Source organism: Lygodium microphyllum, chromosome 18 (genome assembly GCF_053477565.2).
Source record: "Lygodium microphyllum isolate KBCC chromosome 18, Lygodium_microphyllum_v1.1.10, whole genome shotgun sequence".
In the NCBI taxonomy this organism is placed as follows: domain Eukaryota; kingdom Viridiplantae; phylum Streptophyta; class Polypodiopsida; order Schizaeales; family Lygodiaceae; genus Lygodium; species Lygodium microphyllum.
In genome coordinates, this window is record NC_141152.1 from 126,026,969 (window position 1) to 126,046,742 (window position 19,774).

At 39.8% G+C, this 19,774-nt stretch overlaps 1 pseudogene; it reads right to left on the reverse strand.

Annotated features, from left to right (window-relative positions):
* Positions 1 to 5,052: 5,052 nt before the first annotated feature.
* LOC148021351 (ribonuclease TUDOR 2 pseudogene) lies at positions 5,053 to 5,795 on the reverse strand (annotated as a pseudogene).
* Between the last annotated feature and the right edge of the window lie 13,979 nt (positions 5,796 to 19,774).

A 19,774-nucleotide genomic window follows, 5' to 3' on the forward strand; every position in this document is an offset into this window, starting at 1 on the left:
TCTATTGACCGATGAAACGCGAAATAATGTCTTTGGTTAGTGGTATGTTGCTAGTATCGTGTTTCAGCGATGAAATTTTGAAATAACTTTCGTTTTCAAGTAGCGTTCGGTGAAACGCGATTTCTTCACCGGTTTCGGCCTCTGGACACCTTGTTTTCACGTTTCACTGGTCACTTAAAATTTTTTCTCATTTTTTGATTTTTTGCCTTGGAAAATGCAATTTTGGGGCCTCTTTCCATGGTTCTGTCGTGTTTTATTGGACATTGTTGCCATTCTGCTTTGTTTTTAGGGATAAGTCTTTTGTTGGTCAAGATGACAAAGAGAAAGCTATCTTTGGAAGCAATGGATGAGAAGGAGCTAATGGAGACTTCTAATGATAGACTCCTTGATTTCTTACACACAACTAGAAATTCTTCCAAATTTAGCTATATCAGAGAAATTTTCAATGTTCCTTTTGATTTGAAGGAGTTATTGGAGGATCTTGAAGATGAACTTAAGGAGTACATATATTTTTATGATAGACATGTGCAAGGTTTATAAGTCAATGGATTTGTTCATTATAGTGATGTCATGGGAGCCACCAGTACATCCAGGTCAACTTTTCTAGGCAGGTTCAACCTCATTGATGAGGAATTCTGGACGAGAGAAACATGTTGCCCTTTCCACAGGTATCAACACCAATGCCTTCTGATCCACAAGGATGTTGGATTTATTGTGTATCTTCAATACATGGAAAATTCTTCTCCAGATATAGACCAACAGGGAAAGCTAGAGTTGCAAGTATGGATAAGGAGGTCGAAGAGAAGGAGGGGATATTCCAAGAAGATATTGAGAATCAACTTGTCCAAGGTTTTGATGTAGGTTTGTTTAAGAGTGACAATATCACAATGGTGGAAGAAAAGGAGATCGAGCCAAGTGCATAGATTGATGAAGAAGGTCCTCTTGCATGTGTTCCAACATTTCCCACTTATCTTCTCAATAAGAAGAGATATGTGTTGCTAAATGATATTCAATATCTTTTTGATCTTAGAGAAGATTATTGCTTAGCAATCCTTGCAGGTTGGGGCCAAAATGACATGAATTTTATAGGTTATGAACAAGAACCACAAGCAAATCTTGATGTTGAGGGAGAGAATTTCCAAGACAGCTCTATAGCCTTACATGCATATATTAATTAGATCGTAGAATACGAAAAGGGGGGCCTACCTACAGAAGAAGAGTTCTTGCAGGTCCAGAAGAAACTTTGTATTGATGATGTAGGGTATGAAGAGAGATTGAAGTCTCCATCAAATGAGAAACTCAAGAGTTCAATAAATCTTTATGATGATAGTCTTCTCGAAAAAGACGAACACCCTAAGGTATGAAATATAATTCGAAGTTACCCATTAAGTTTATGTTAGACTTTATTATGCATTATAGATAGATATCTTATATCTTATACTGTTGTGGTTTGTTGTGTAGATTGAGATTGAAGATCTGGATAACTTTCTTGGAAGGGCTAAGGGCTCTAGGCCAATGAAGCTTGGGAAAAATCAAAGCCTTGGACATTATATTGGAAACTTGAACAATCAAACAATTGTAATATATCATAGTAGATTGTCAATCTCTCCAAGTCTACCAATGATGGCTTTGAGAGCTATCTCAAAGGTAATTGGATCTCAAGTTTTCAGTAGTGGTTTGGACAAGATCATTTTAGTGGAGAAGAAAGAAGCCACAACAGTTTTTGGCTTCATGCTTGGATACAGTGGATCTAGAGCTGGATATTTTTGAGTTCTTGGCTCCTATTTGCTCTCTTATGTAGAAGATAGTAAGAATTTGAAGCTTCTTCCAGGCTATCGAAAATAGGAGTTTTTGAAATACAGAGGTCTTATTGAGTGGGATGAAACAAAAGATTCCTCTAGAGGCCCTGTCGAGCTACCTGAAACCAAGGACTCCTCTGAAGGCCCTGTTGAGGTGCCTGAAACTAAGGAATCCTCTGGAGGCCCTGTCGAGGTGCCTGAAACTAAGGACTCTTCTGCAACACAATCAAACTAGAAGATGCCAAAGATCAAGGGTTTCTTGAAACCCATCTTTTCCCAACTCTTTGTTTGGTTTGTAACCATTCTGTAAATCTTTGCTTTGCACAAGAATTTGAATATCTATATTTTCTTCTTTGGGTAACAATTTGTATAGTCCTTGCTAAAGATGATGTATCGCTTGATGTGGTTGTATCTTTAAGCTTGAATTTATGCCAAATTTGTCGATAGAACCATTGAAAGACCTCTAATAAACTGTTGGCTTTGTGTCTTCCACCTCCATGTCTTGTGTGTCTGAAATATTTTGTTCTTGCTTGATAATGTGATTTTTCCATACTTTGGGTTGACCAGATAGATAGAGATCCATATTGTTTAATAAAGTATGGAGCATGGTTGTATAAAATATGCTGCATAGTCAACAAATAAAGAAAGTTATTAAAAAACATTATATGAGTTCGACAATGAAGAAACAGACATATACAAACTATTTACCATATAGTGAGTAAAGTGTTGATCACCCCAAGCTTCTGTCATTGCCTTTTTGAAAAGGTTCAATTGGTTTTTAAAGTCTTTGAGATCATCATCATTCCATTCAGTCTTATCACAATAAAAAAACACTTTTTCTAGTGTTTCCAAAACTTTAGCTTTTCTATTCCAAGCTTGTCCATTATCAGTGTGATTCTTAACTGCATTATGTAGGGATTTCCACTGATTAAATTTAATAGTTGAGCCACCATTTCTCGAGTTTATCTTGCCAAGTCTCCCATGAAAGCCTAGAAACCTTCTAGCCTTCACTCCACCAATAGATGGTTTTTTTGGGACACAATTACCATCCTTAGACTTCTGAAGATCTGGTTCAATAATAACATTGCCACCATGCAAACCAATTGCAGAGAGAACTTTTTCAACCTTTGTTATAGCATCTGTTCTAGTTGATAATGGCTTCAGCTTCCATGCAAATCCTATATAGAGATGAACAAGCTTTTCAATTATCCTGCAGAGTGCATGAAGTGTACAAATATGGGCATTCGCTAAAGGAATGTCCAAGACTGGTTTAAAATGGGGATCCTTATTGTGCATAGAGGGAGCTCTATTCCAATTGCTTGAGCTTAACTCTACAGCTGGCGACATGCAATATAAGCAAGGAGATCTCGAGTTGGCTCCCTTTCATACATTATACATACATTTGAGTGTCTTTAGGTCACCAGCTATGTGCCACTCAATCCTATAGTTCCCAAATCCTTCAACAAATAGCTCTTCTCCTGCTTGTTGCCTTTGACTAACATTAGGTATTGATGTTTGATGAAAAACCCAATATAATATATCAAAATTCTCAGTATCTAGCTCAAATGCTCCTAGCCACCAGATGTTATATTCAGATTGAACACTAAATGATGTTGAGTGATTGCAATGACTTGACGAAAGTGCTCTATTCATCAAGGTGATAGAGATTCTATCCAAATTTTTACATTTCAAAATCTCACTTTCATCAAGTTTAATCACAAATCTAGCCACTCCCTGTGCCTCTGCTACTACTGACAAGTCATAAAATTTGATCATTAAGCATTGTAAGGTGGGCAAGTCAAGTAAAATATTGTTAAATTCATTGAATGTAACCTCATTTTTCTTGCCCTTGAAGGTAGCCTTGATATGAAAAGGCTCACCTAGAATCCCCATCACTTTGTTATTAACTCTCTGTCTGATAGTCCTAACCACAAATGGCTTCGAAAGTATACAATTGCGTACCTATCCTTGCTTCATATTTGATTGTAAAAGCTGGAAAAGTTGCATATAAGCATCTCGATTGATACCAATACTATCTAGTGTCTTCTGTACTAACTCAGAATCCAATGAATGATTCTTTACAAATGACTCCAAGCATTGTTTCTTTGCCTTTTTAAATTTATTCTTCTCCAAAATATCCTTTGAAACTACTAAAGGAAGAAGATGATAATAAAACATAGCTGCTTTTAAAGAATCTCTTTCACTTGCATTTGGTTGTAGAAGAGATCTAAGCAAAATTAACATCACAAATCAATGCAAGTAATTTAAATAAAGCCATATTTAAGATTTTTCAAGTGAAAAAAAATATATCTTGCTGCTTGGATTCTTTTACCAAAGCCTCCTCCTCCTTGTTTGAGATTCTCAATATTTTTAAGAGCTCTTTGTCGATTTCGAAGGCCTAATAAAGTTTACTTTTGTTGATAAGCTTTGATATGCTTTTCCAATGAGTGAATTTTTTTCTCAACAATCCTCTAGCTTCTGCAACAATTCTATATTGTGTTTCATCAAAAGATGATTCTCTAGTCCAAGGATATCCTTTTCTGCAACAAGGTTAAGTGTATAACCTAAAAATCCATTGTAGCCATCACCAATAAACCTCATTAATGATGAGCTATTATAGAAAGGAGGAGTGCTATTTTTGCTAGAATCTTTGGGATATAGCTTTCCATCTAACCAAAGATCAATATTCTTCTTTCCTTCAAACCTCAGTATATGTTTCATAGACTCTGTAACCGTGATGGATTTTGTTCTCTTTCTTATTGGTTCATACTCACTATCCAACTCAATATGAAGATGATAGAGAGGTCTTTTATGAGAGCTACAAAGAACATTGGATGATTGATCTATAGCTGAGTTACAGAGATAATTGGGTGATTGATCCATAGCTAAGGATATGATTAGAAGCAAGAACGAAAACAAAGAAGAGACTACTAAGGAGGAGAAAAAAAAAAGAGAGAAACAATGGAGGGAGGCAATCGAGTATCCACCAACATTCAAATTGAATATTAGTTTTCACTTTAATGAGGAGAGGTGAGATCTTCATTATGACAACCTTTGCCAACTTTATGGCGACCTAGATTCCTAGGTTTGATGTGACCATGAGAATATCACGACAATGAATTATTACGAATTTTGATACTTTAACTTACCAAAATATAAACCTTTTAAAAATTCTATAAAATGATTTTATTTCTTAAATTGTTTTCTCTCTCTAGGATCTCTTACAGGGCATTTTTGAGACCTCAAAACTCCCCTAATGTAATTTGGCACTCCATTCAACAACTTTTGCCAACCCATTCTTAAGCAACTCCAAACCAAGATCTCATGCAACATCACCACTAGTATAGTGAACTGAACAAATCAAGTTGTTGAACTTATCAATACTCTCTAAAACAATCCATACATCTCTATGCAGAACTTGAACTTCAATGAAGTGTTTTGCTTCCCTTGCATACGGATTTGATGGAATCTCCACATTGGCTGCAATAGTTATAGAAGTGGCCAACCTTTGTGCTGATGTCAGCTCAACAGATTTTGGCTCACCATTTGTAAGTTTCATAGCAACATCATTAGAAGCATGTCTTTTTGTATTTAGACTACACCTTCCCATAGATGGAGCCTAAATTCCTGCCACAAAAACTTGCACAAATTGGAAGTCTGGAAGCAAGTATACTTGGACTATGCTTCCATCTCTGGCCTGCTCTACAATTGTAGGCAATGCTTTCCCCTTGCTTGAGTTCAGCAAACTTATTGCATCAAAATTTGCTGAATCTTTAAGAGAAGAAGGTGGAAGATCTCGAATGGAAGCCTCTACTGCACCAGGGATTTATCCCATATTCCAACCCCTTTCTACTTTTCTTGTTCCTTTGCATGTTCCAAATCCGCCAAATAAGGGCTAGCCTCACTATTTTGGCTTAATTGAAGGCGACTCTTTGAGACTAACATTTGGCCAATCCCTCTTCTAAGACTAATCTGGGCCCCAAGTTTGTCGGCCATTGTAGCACGGTTTTCAAACCAATGTTTTTCAAATTTACTTCAACCCTTTGATTGTCACTTTAGTTTCTCTATCTCTAAGAGATTTGGTTGGCAAACACTTCATTGAATGTCACAATTAAGCGTAGCTCATCGGCTTCCTTCAGAGATGAGTTCCAGGCCTTCATATAGGAGCTTCTGATAGTGCTCGTTAAGACATTCTTGCTCTTCCCAAGATAGCAGATATGACAAATATTTCTAAAGCTAATCCCTAGGAAATGTGCCCATGTCTACAAGGACATAAGCACGTGTGAATAATCTGAGTTTAGCCTCCAGCTTGGTCAAGCACTCTGTGACACTTCAATGCTCTATGAGGGCTTGCTAGGTTGCTATCTCATATAAGGTTCTAGGATTTTCCCTAGGATTTAGCATAGCTAGGGGCTCAGGCCTAGATGAGCAAGGTTCGTTAGTGCTAGGATTGCTCCTACTTTCAGGTTTTCCATGTTTCTCTTGAAGCTTTGCTGCTATTCTGTCATTATTCTCCTCGGATGTGACTTGTATAGTTTTGTCAACCTGTTGTGACAATGTTGTATCCACTCTTGATTGGTCAAAACACCATATTGAGGAATATAAAAATTTCCCATAAGTTTGGGACATGTGGTCAAATCTTTGGATTTGTCATAACTTGAACACTATAACTCCAAATCGAGCGCTCTATACCTCAATAGATTCCATTTTTCAAGTTTTCCAATGATAGGTCATGTCATATGTTTTTTAAAACTTATGGGCATGTTATCCTAGTGCCACCTTTTTAGTATTCAAAAAATGGGAATTGGGATATTTCCAAACTGACTAATATTGTGTTTCAATGTAAATTATGTTGTTAGTGGATTGAGTGCTGCAATCAACCATTGATGGTAATGGTTGCTTCGACTTATTTGAGCACATGGATGTGTATGAGGTTTCACCACTGTTAGGAGAGATGGCAATGGGTTCATTTCCCAACCTTCTCTCTCTCTCTCTCTTTGTGTGTTCTCCCCCTTTTTTCTTATTGCATTTTTGCTTGCTCCTCTGTTCTTTTCATCCTCCTCTATTTCATAGTTTCTCTCTTTCCCTCTCTCTATCTCTCCCATCACCATCATCACCATCGTCATCATCATTAGCAGTTCCAACCTCAGGTGGCATGGCGACTCAATGGCTCAGAGGCATTGTCAAGGGCATCCCTTTGGGAGATTATTTGATGATGGGAAACGTCCAAGGCAAGTTTCCATTGAGAAGACCATAGCCTTGTCTTCTATGATTGCCCCTAAATTAGCTCAGCGTGGTGGTTAATTACATTGTGCCACCAACCAACACAAAATTTGGTTCTGTGTATATGGATCAAGTGAGCCGGGCAGTTGAAGTTGTCAGAGACACAGAGAGAGAGAGAGAGAGTATGTGTGTGTGAGATCCTTCACATCCAGGAAGGCAAGTGTAGCAACTAGATCACTGTGAAGTTCTAGGAGGTCATGTGCATTGAGCACGACACCAACCCCATAGGAATTGACCATGGCGACTTTGAGGCTCCACTCGAGCACATCACTATCTATTACAACGAGCCGTAGCTCTGCGGGTTGCTACATCCCCAGTGATGTGCTTATGGACCTAGAGCTAGGCACCATGGACAACGTGAGAAGCAATGTCATGCCACTACGCAGACACAATGTGAAAACTATGGAGTGCATCATCATCTGACTTTCTTATTGATCTAGAGTGTCAATGTCATCTAAGTCATTAGTGCTAGTGTCCATGGCATGGATGGTCTAAAAATACTAGATTTTTGGATAATTTTAGCCTACTTTTGATATGTTGGATATTATTTATTATAAATATCCTAAAAATATAGGAAAAATTCTAGAATCGGATGGCACGCAAAAAGAAAGCTAATTTTTCAATCAGTTTTGTGATTTTTCATGAAAAAGAAAAATGGGTCAAATCACGTGGAGTCACGATTATAGTTGACAGGCAGTAAACAACACTTTGAACTCGAAGAAAAAGGAGTGATTTGGGAATTTCTTGAGCAGCTATCCTGAAGTTTTACCCCCCTTTTGGAGCCAATAGAGCTATAAAATTTGGGTTCCGCGCAGTAGAGAGAAAGCTATCATTTGATACATGTTTCTGGTCTACAAGGGAGCTCCAGGAGTTCTAATGCTTGGAGATTGTTTCTGAGTAGTGCCAGACAAGGAACTTTAGATTCTATCAATGCATAGTGATTTGATTTGATGTACTTTGTCTTTATCGTGTTTACCTCTTATCTATTATTTTTCTTCTCTTCCATCTCCTATCCTCTACTTCCTTCCATCTTTGATCCCTAGTGGATATGGCATTTTGATAAAAACCCCTTCGACATTGGTAAACCTGACATGAAAGGTCATCAAAAGCAAAGACAAGATGGGAGAACCTTTGAGCACAATTTTTAATGATGTTTTGTAGTAGTTATTGTAGAATATGAACATGCTCATGGAGGTACAACAACAACAACATGTGATGCACACTTCTGCTCAAATAGAAACTATTGTGAATGCTCTGCAAGCAGTTGAGCATGAGATGGAGTTATTCAATGTTAGGAATGTATCTCCATATGTACATGCCTATGCTCAAAAAATGGAATTCTTTGGAGTGGCTTAACTTGCATGGAGCCAATATTATGTTCGGATCACTGTACATGAACTGAAAGCGCGAATTATTGAATTGTACATGCAAGATATTGACTAGGTAGCTTAAGACACTCAAGGAAAAATTTTACATTGAAGAAACTAGCTTGATTACATGCCAAACTTTTCAGGAGTGGGTATTACAACCCAATAAGAGTCTTGTGGCTACAAAATTGTTAAGAGAATTTGAAAGTCGATTTGAGTAGTTAGATTATCTTGTAGAATAGCAAGATTTTGCAAGTCAATAAATTGAATTGTTTCTAGAAGCAGCAGATCTTGAGTCCAAGAGAAGCTTGAAGATTTGCAAGAGGACCAGACTACAGAGATAGGTCTTAAAACACAGTGGAGACATGTCAAGGAAGCTGTTACTACACTTGTTAAAAAGCATAGAAGAAGAGAAATATTGCATGTCTCTAGCTTGCCCACTATTATAAGAAAAATAGTTGATGTATCAAGTAAGCCACCCACTTTTGTGGCTAACCCTATGTCTATATCTACTATTGTTCCCACTGCTAGGGAAGATGCATTAGATGAATTGGTTAAAGACATGCGGGATCTTGAATTGAAGGTTGCAAAATGGGATGAAAAAGGACAAGAGGAAAGGGGACGAGCAACAACCCCTAAGCCGAGAAAAAAATGTATGTGGTGTGATAGTTTGCAACATGAGAGAAAGGATTGTGCTGCCTATCAGGAGGCCTTGGCACGACAACTCATGTTTTGAAAAGATGGCAAGATCCATGCACAAGAAATGGAATTGCCTCTTGCTTTGAATTTTAGGAAGGGAGGTATGCAAAAGTTGTTGGAAGAATTGGATATTCAAAATGCTTATGCGATTGTGCATGCTTCTACTTTTGGTCTATAGTTGGATAGAATGCATGGCCAAGTGATGGTGGTTTGAAGGCTACAATATGACACATGCTTTGCATGTAGTTGAAGAGAGGAAAGTTACCGATAGTGAAATATCTCATGTAGGGCAAGAAATTAGTGACATAATTGTTTGGGAATCATTGGTAGATGCATATTCAGTGGATGCATATTTAGAAAAAGGGAAAAATACAGATGTACTTGTGGAAGAGAAACAGAACAGAGATAAAGATAATGCAGGCATCTTTAAGGAAGTGACAAGAAAAAGTGTGGATTTTTCTAAAGCTACAAATCAGCCAACTCCGGAGCATGTTATGGAAGAGATTGGACAAGAACAAAAATAGGATAACAAGCACCACAGATGCCTTAGAAGATCTTGTAGTGGAAGAGTCAGCCATTGCATCTGCAAATTTTCTTAATGCATCTAAAGTGGTTTATGAAGATCATGTTTTACTTGATGCAAGGACTCAATCAGAGATTAGTGACTTGTTGGATGCACATGATTTGCATGATAAAGCTATCATTTCTTACACAGTGCATGAGCTTGAGGATATGTCTTTAAAGGATGTTAGATGTAATGCTCCATAGTTGGAAAATGTTTTGAATGCTTTGTTAGAGGCCTTGATAAGGTAACTCTAAGATGCTTCAAGGTATGGATTGCTTCACTATTTTTGGTGATGGTGAGAATGTGTTGGATGCAACTAAGGCTCAATTTATGTTTGATGTAGTACACAATTACCAGTATAAGCAGATTTCTATGCACTTGACATTGAAAGAGTAGGCAAACTACTATCTATTTGTTAATGGGTGTATTGGTGACATGTATATGGAGATTCAACAGCCTCTAGTGTATGATGCGCACCCAAGGCCTTATGACCCTAGAGGAGGTACTAGGTGTGGTTCAAGAGTTATGTAGATGCTGAGTATTTTGATATATGATCCAAGGGGACGCTTTCTTATATGCATAATAAGCAGCAAGTTGACATTATGGGTTTTTGATATGGGTGGTGCATTGGTGGCACATAATGGAGCATGTGCACGTTCTCAAGGGGTGGATATCGTGCCATTACGCGAACATAGTGTGAAAAACTTTGGAGTGCATCATCATCTGAATTTCTTATTGATCTAGAGAGTCAATGTAAGCTGAGTCATTAGTGCTAGTGTCTGTGGCATGGATGATCCAAAAATACTAGATTTTTGGACAATTTTAGCCTATTTTTTATATGTTGGATATTATCTATTGTAAATATCCTAAAAATCTAGGGAAACTTCTAGAATAGGGTGGCATGCAAAAATCAAGTTTCTTTTTCAGTCAATTTTAAATTTTTCATGAAAAAGAAAGATGGGCAAAATCACATATAGTCACCATCACAGTTGATATGCAGTAAACAACACTCTAAACTCGAAGAAGAAGGAGTGATTTGGGAGATTCATGAGCACGTATCTTGAATTTTTACCCCCCTTTCGAAGCCAACGGATTAGATTTTGGTTCCGAGTTGTGACAAGAAGTTGTTGTTTGATACACGTTTTTGGTCTATGAGAGGGAGCTCTAGGGATATCTAATGCTTGGAGATGGTTTCTAAGTAGTGCGAGCCAAGGAACTTTAGATTCTGTGAATACATAGTGTTTTGATTCATTTTGCTTTGTCTTTATCGTGTTTACCTCTTTTCTATTCTTTTTCTTCTCTTCCGTCTCCTATCCTCTACTTCCTTCTATCTTCTCGGATCCCCAATGGATACGACATTTGGACAAAAACCCCTCTAACATTAGCCTATGACTAGATTTTTAACCCTGCTTTTGTGATTGGGCCATAGATCCTCCTAGCCTCAACCTTGGAAAGAAAATTGGATGGTCCCAAATCCTTGAGTTCAGAACATCCTTGCTAGTAGCACCATTGCAGGATTGCACTAAACTCGAGAACCATATGCTCCCTCACCATGCTCAAAAGAGGCAATTCTAGGGAAAGAAGTAAAGCAATGTGCTACAAACAACATAGCTTGCACTAATCCTTACCCTTTTTTTGTGGACCACACCACAGTTTTTGGGTACTCTAGACATTTAGGATGAAGTGTGAAAAAGCATAGCAACACCCATTTACAAGGGAGGAGCAAGGTCTAAGAGATATTTACTTCGTACTCCATGGAAACGCCAAAAGAAAACTTGTAGGGAGGAAAGAAGATTCATTTTCTCAAAAGTAATCGGGACTAAAGCCCTCAGTAACTTCTATGAGTCCTTCTTGATAGGTTTACCTCTTAATTTTGACTAAGGATTGAAAACAAATTGCCATTTTTATCCCCTTGCCTCCAATTTGTCAAAGCCTCTTGCCATAGCTTGTGCGGTCTTCAAGAAAGCTACCATCCCCTTGTGGTACTCCATTACTATTCCTTACAGCTCCTGTCTATGTTGTACCTATCTGAACTAGGGTTATTTCTGTAAAATATAACTAGATGTGAGGAAAGAGAAGAAAGAAAGGTCCAAATACCTAAGCTCTGATACCAACTGTAATGAAGGAAACCTAGGAGAGAAGGGAGAGACTGCAAAGAGGAGAGAAAAAGAGGAAGGAGATGAAAAGAGAAGAGAGAGAAAGAGAAGGGAAGCCATGAAAGCTAGAAGGAAGGGCAAAAGAGAGACTTGATTATTGATAATTGATGCCCTAATTGGGTCTCTCAACACCTTATATACCCTGTCAGTATAATTGGGTATTCCCATGCTAACTCATGTCCTACTTGTCTATCCCCACTCTTTTACACAAGTCTCGAGATAGAGGATCTTGGCAATCACAGAGTACGCATGATAATGAAAACAAGAATAAGGACTATCATTACTATGAAAAATATGGCCACATTGCTAAAGAGTCGCAGAATAAGCAAGCAAATCAAAGAGGTAAGTAGCAAAGACACTATACCTCATCCAATCATGCAAAGCATGAGAGTGGTGTGACAGGTTATTTTCTATGAATACAATATTAGTGAATTTGGGAATCTCCCAATTCCCATTTTTTTAATACTAAAAACGTGGCACCTAGATAACATGCCCATAAGTTTATCAAAACCATATGATGTGACCTATCATTGGGAAGCACTTGGAAAATGGAATCTATTGAGATATAGAGCACTCGATTTGGAGTTATAATATTCAAATTATGACAAATCTAAAGATTTGACCACGTGTCCCAAATTTATGGAAATTTCCATATTCCCCAATATGGTGTTAATGGCATATGTATAGAGCAAGGCTATTAAATAAGAAAAATCATATGACATTTGGTACATAGATTCAAGAGCATCAAATCATGTGGCACCACATGGCAAGTGGTTTGATGAAATCAAAGAAGATACAAATGGTTATGTATGTACTAGAAATGACACCCAACATGGCATAACTCATATATGAGTTTTTTCATTGGTTATGCCTAATGGCAAGAAGAAGAAACTATATGATGTCTTGCATGTTCCATCAATCATGAAGAATTTGTTATCTGTTGGTCAGATGGTTGAATAAAACCTGTAGGTATGGTTTAACAAACACTACAAGGAATTGGGCAATTAGCGACGCCGATTAGCGATGGCGGATATCGGCGTCGCTATTGGCATCGCTATGGGCGTCGCTATTTGCCTCGCTATATAGCGACGCCGTAGGAAAAAAAACGCGGCCGAAACCCGAGCGCCGTTTTCATTTCTTTTGTTTCGCCTTTTAAGAGCGAGAGCGAGGGAGAGAGCGAAGGCTTTGTGAGAGAAGAAGAGGAAGAGACTTGCTGCCGCTGCCGCCGCCGCCGCCGCCATTGTTCGCAAAGGAGAGGAGGAGCCCTCGTTGCAAAGAGAAGCCGCCCACGCTCGCCATATCTCATTGGTGAGTCTCCCTCTCTCTTTCTTTTGCTTGTTGAAGGTTTAAATCGTTCTCTTTTGCTTGTGTAGGAGAGAAAATGAAAGAGAATGAGAGGGAGAGGGAGAGAGAGGGAGAGAAAGAGAGGGAGAGAAAGAGGGAGAGAAAGAGAAAGAGAGGGAGAGTACATTCTCTCTCTCTCTCTCTCTCTCCCTTTTGCTTGTTTAATGTTTAAATTACTTTCTTTTTTGCTTGTTTAGGAGAGGAAACGAGAGAGTAAGAGAGAAAGAGAGGGAGAGGGAGAGGGAGAGAAAGAGAAAGAGAAAGAGAAATAGAGGGAGAGGGAGAGGGAGGGGGAGGAAATGAGAGAGGGAGAGAAAGAGAAAGAGAGGGAGAAGGAGGGAGAGTGCATTCTCTCTCTCCCTCTCCCTTTTGCTTGTTTAATGTTTAAATCACTTTATTTTTTGCTTGTTTAGGAGAGGAAATGAGAGAGAAAGAGAGGGAGAGGGAGAGGGAGGGGAAGGAAATGAGAGAGGGATAGAAAGAGAAAGAGAGGGAGAGTGCATTGTATCTCTCCCTCTCCCTTTTGCTTGGAGGATGTTTAAATCACTTTATTTTTTGCTTGTTTAGGAAATGAGAGAGAAAGAGAGATAGAGAGGGAGAGGGAGAAAAAGAGAAAGAGAGGGAGAGGGAGAGGGAGAGGGAGGGGAAGGAAATGAGAGAGGGAGAGAAAGAGAATGAGAGGGAGAGGGAGAGGGTGAGAGAGAGAGTGTGCATTCTCTCTCTCACGACGGGTTTGGTTGTTTGTTGTTTGAATCACTTTCTTTTTTGCTTTTTTAGGAGAGAGGGAGAGGGAGGGGAAGGAAATGAGAGAGTAAGAGAGGGAGAGGGAGAGGGAGAGGGAGAGGGAGAGAAAGAGAAAGAGAGGGAGAAGGAGGGAGAGTGCATTCTCTCTCTCCCTCTCCCTTTTGCTTGTTTAATGTTTAAATCACTTTATTTTTTGCTTGTTTAGGAGAGGAAATGAGAGAGAAAGAGAGCGAGAGGGAGAGGGAGAGGGAGGGGAAGGAAATGAGAGAGGGATAGAAAGAGAAAGAGAGGGAGAGTGCATTGTATCTCTCCCTCTCCCTTTTGATTGGAGGATGTTTAAATCACTTTATTTGTTGCTTGTTTAGGAAATGAGAGAGAAAGAGAGATAGAGAGGGAGAGGGAGAAAAAGAGAAAGAGAGGGAGAGGGAGAGGGAGGGGAAGGAAATGAGAGAGGGAGAGAAAGAGAACGAGAGGGAGAGGGAGAGGGTGAGAGAAAGAGAGAAAGAGAGGGAGAGGGAGAGAGAGGGAGAGAAAGAGAGGGAGAGGGAGGGGAAGGAAATTTAAGATAATAGACTTACTGATAATGGTATGCAATGTGCTTTGCCATGGGCCACGTACATTGGTAACTCTTTAAGATGGCTTAAAAATGGTCAATTCCTTCATGAAGTCCAAGTAAGGGATCAAATTGTGATATGCATAACTCATTGTTTTTGTATTAACTTTATAGGCATCACAAATTAGAAATCATGCCAACTAGTCAACGGAAGGACTAAAAGAAAATGATACCGTAGCTAATGGTCATTAAGGTACTTCATCAAAATGAACCCAAAAGTATTATTATAGAAGAAACCCTTAAATTGAGTATAGGATAATTTCTCTCAGGCCTTATGACTATGAGTAGAATTGATTGAAATAAATTTTATTACTATAGTTATAAAATTTCATACGTGGAGTTCATTAATTTTAAAATGGATTACTTATACTCAAAGCCGAGATATAACAAATAATTATCTATCGGGATAAACAAATCCTTGAGCATGATACAAGGCCGAGATATAACATCGGAAAATCTCTCAACTACTATATACAATGCAAGATTTATGGTCAACTTGCAACTTGACGTACATCTCCATAAAGCTATCCATTTAAGCCTCGTTTGCTGTAATGTAGATAAGATGGCAAACGAAGAAGGTCTTATTGTTCAAGACCACGAGACGTATCTTAATCAGCGTGTCCCATGTCCTTGCTCTCAATGCAAGTTGGCAATTAGACGAAAACACCGATTGTCTATAGAACACGTACGATGATTTGGCGAGTTTCAATCTGAGATCATTGATCAGGCGATTGCAGATTTTCAGCAAATGGTAATTTGAAGTTAGCATTTTTCATGCATTGTACTCTCAAGCTAATTGAAAACCATACACAATAAGATTGGGTCTTGTTGGCAAATTTTCTATCCAGGGGGGTGATGTCTCGACCCAAGGGGGAGTACACCCTTTGCGGCCAATTAGAAGAGTTCGTGGACGTGCGATGGATGGATTGCAGGAGCCAATCGACCACTCGCAAGGCCCATCTATACCGTCAATGCCAGAGGAGACAAACAACCTTCCCGACCTGCCTACAATCTTGGAGCCTAAGATGGAGGCAATGATCGATGCATTGATTCCCATGGATGTTGAGACATCTGACCCGCTTAGAGAGGAAGCATCCATACCATTATATGATGGGTGCCGAGTATCTCAGTTGAAGACATTGCTTGCACTTTTAAGTGTGCAAGCAAAATACAGTTGGAGCGATACGAGTGTGACTGAGTTATTCAGGTACCTTGCACACAGGCTTCATTGATTTTTTTTTAAACAGTATTATTGCAAACATTTGTGTTTTTTCAAAGTGTTTTATGATTTTTTTCAGCTTATTGAAATATCATATATTGCCACCTGCAAATACCATGCCTGAGTCTCGTGATGATGCACGACATGTTTTATGGAAGCTTGGCATGGACTACAATAACATCTATGCATGTATCAAGGACTGCATATTGTTTCGAGATGAATACGAGACTATGGAGACATGTCCAAAGTGTGGTGCTCACAGGTATTAACAGGACTTGCAAGGGCAAACCATCCCTCAAAAAGTTCTTAGACACTTTCCGCTCATCCCCCGCATAAACCACATGTTTCGCACGTCTGCCATGGCAAGCTTGACAACGTGGCATGTGCAGAATAGGTCCACGGATGGAGTTCAACGAATATCAATAGATTCGCGCGCATGGAGCCACATTGACTTTACCTTCCTAGGCTTTGCGCGAGAGCCAAGGAATCTTTGGCTCAGTCTCGCCATGGATGGTGTGAACCCATTCGGTCTGCGCTCGACTTCTTACAGTGTGTGGCCTATATTGCTTGTCAACTACAACATCCCTCCATGGCTTTTTACAAAGAAAGGACATCTCATCCTTAGCTTGCTCGTCCTGGGCCGCTACAAAGTAAAAAATATGGACGTGTATCTTCGTCCATTAGTCGATGAGCTTAAGATTTTGTGGGAGAAGGGGGTCACGGTGCAAGATATTGGATCATATTGGACCCACTTACAGGTCAACCACTTGTTGGATCCCATGCATATTTTCAAGAATGTGGGCAGCTTGCTATGGAACCACATCACAGGAAAGAGAGACACTATAGGGTCACGAATGGATTTAAAGGAGGTAGGTAAGATGGAGGCACTTTGGCCGGAGTCCAGTGCTGAAGGGGGAGTGCAGCTTCCTCACGCTCCTTGGGTTTGGTCTACCAAAGAAGAGCACATTGTGAAGCAAGTAATCAAGTCTATCCGTACTCCGACGGGTATGATGCGTTCTCTCAGGTCTGCATTTTCTAAAGATGACCAAATGTCTAGGCTAAAATCCCATGATTTGCATAAGATATGTCAGGTTTGTGAACAGAATGGATTTTAATTAGCGTGGACATTTTAAAATTTGAAAAGTGACCATTATTCTTAATGCTTTCTCATTTGTGGCAGTTTGTCCTGCCGATCGCAATCACAGGATACCTAACTGCAGAAATTCGCGGGGCCATTTACAAGTTGTCGACTTTGGTGCAATGGATCTCACAGAAAGAGATTAAGACATCCTCTATTGAATCCGCAAGGCGGGGAGCAGTTAAGACGGTCTGTCTCTTTGAGAAATACCTGCCATCCAAACCCTCGACAACCTCAATGGTGGTATGTTATACCTTCAACTCCTCGAGGTGCGAGAGTATATGATCAAAGCAATGTTCTAGGCATAGATGAAGAAAATATGCAAATAGAGAGGTCGATATTACAAGGGGTGGAGGCCACGGCAAGCTTGGAGCCCACATCGGCTAACAATGATGGAAATACAGAAGTCGTAGAATTTTTTGAGAACAAGGCAGACTCGTTCTTTTGTGGTGACATGTCTATTGACCTTCCAGTGTATGCAGAGTTGTGTCAGGAGATTAACATGGGACCATAGAATACTTCATTCTTGGAGAATTTTATTACTCAATTCGTTGTTTAGATCTTCCATAAAGGTAGACAAGATATGCATTTTAAGAGAGATTTTTCAAAAATGATTTATATTAATGTGCTTTGTATAGTTTAAATTGATTATTCTAACATCATTTTTTATCTGTGCAAGTATCGACATTTTCAAGATGAGTCGAGGGATGAGTAATGAGGAGTTTCAGGACATGATGGCACGCATGTCTCCAGATCAGCTCGCGAGATTCAGAGAGATGGCAGACCAAGAGCTGTCTCGTTCTTCGTCAGGGCACTCTGCTAGATCAGCTTCAGCGCGATTAGATGCTTCAGCTTCGAGTAGACGATCTCGACGCTTGCGACTTGGGCCAGAGGGAGGGACTACGACTGCAGGAGGATCAGGGGGGTGCTGCTGTGGAGACACGGACGTGGTGTCTTCGTCTCGTCGTTCAGCTGGAGTTGCGTCACCTCCAGGATTTGTCACACCTATGGGGATGTCCACTCCAGTTACTCAGGCTTTTGCGCAGCCGTCAGTAGATGGCACACCTTTTGGTGGCACCCCTTTGAGTGGCACTCCGAAAAAGGGTACCCCCGTCGGTACACTGGATGTACAGGGATCTCCTGGATATGCCCAGGAGCATGGACGGAGATGGGAGAGGGCCCATCTTAGGAAGACTCCTAGGGGTTATGGATACCTAGTGGATAGTAGGTCAGGAGCCATCATCATGAATGATGAGGGGAGGAGGGTGATGGCTCGCATGTGGGAGTTGTGCCAACAAGTTTTTTGGCACAACGTCCTGGATCATTGGAGGAACATACCGGAGGGGAGCAAGGACTACATAGTAGCATCCTTGCACGAGGAGTTCCCGGTGCCAGCCGCAGTAGATAGATTCTCTAGGGACTGGATGATGGATTGCATGCGTGCATACATGTCACATAGACGATCCGACGCATGCAAGAATGGGGCTCCAAAGCCCGAGTGGTTAGATGCAGATGACTGGCGCCGACTGAGGGAGGAGGCTACAAATTCACCAGGACGTTGGAGTCAGGCGGGAGGCGGCGAGGGCACGAATCGAGGCCGGATCGGTGCATCATCTTGGGAGTGGCGGCCACAGGACATATTTGGAGGACTTTGTAAGTTTCTCTTTTGTTTTGCTTATTTGTTTTTTTGAGATATTCTTTGTACTGACAATCATATTTCTAACAGTTAGCATTTTTTTTTCTTTGCAGCACTCCGTTACAAATCGCGATCCGCAAGGCCTTGAGACTCGATATGCAGAGAGGCACGGTTTCAGGGCATTGATCGATCGATTGTATAGACGTGGCGGCCCTGTAAGTCACTCATCTTTCTTGTCCGTAGTTACCATGAGATATTTGAATGCATTATTGTATAGTGGATTGATATGTTATTTCTTTTTCTGCAGAATCCGTTTGATGCTCCTTTGCAGTGGGACAAGCTTTCGGGGGACGAGGATTTGTAGCTCGCCCTTGGATCCTTAGAGCTCACACACCTTTAGTTTTTAGTCGCCTGATCTATGTAGACATTTTCTATGTATTAGTGATATCGTTTCATGATTGTACCAATCGCATTTTATGCGATCATGTATTTATTTCATGTATTAGTTTTATGATTTCAGTATACATTCTTTTTGTTTGCAAATGCTTTGTATGCAGCAGTGTAGATACTATTTTGTATGGCTCTCATACAGCACACAGTACTCTGCCACAAATTTTTTTTTCTTTGTTACCGTCGCTATTTGCGTTGCAAATTTACTGCTCGCGTCGCTATTGGCATTGCTATCAGCGTCGCAAATTGTCTGCAACCGTCGCTATATGAGTCGCTATATGCGACGCATATAGCGACGCATATAGCGACGATTCTATGGCGTCGTCAATAACGACGCTTTTTGCGACGACGGGGGCAAATTTTGTTGTTTGTATTTTCGTCGCTTTAAACGTCGCTATAAGGTCTATATTTTGTAGTGAAAGATGGTTGTTTTATTAAGGAATATGGCAAAGACTGCAAGTTGATTGCAAAGGGAAAAAGACATGGTAGAATGTTTACATTCAATGCAAATATTTGTGAGGTGAAAGCTACAATGTAAACAACTCATGATGATGCAAGTGTCCAAGTCATTGATATTTGGCATATATGCATGGGACACATAAATTTTCAGAGGATGAAAAAGATGCAACAAAAGGATATTGTTTCAGGGTTGACAAAGTTCAAATAAATTGATTTGGGACACATATATTCAATTTTTCAATTTGGCAAACAAGCCCACTTTCCATTTACTTATTCATTCAGATGTATGGGGACCTGCACAT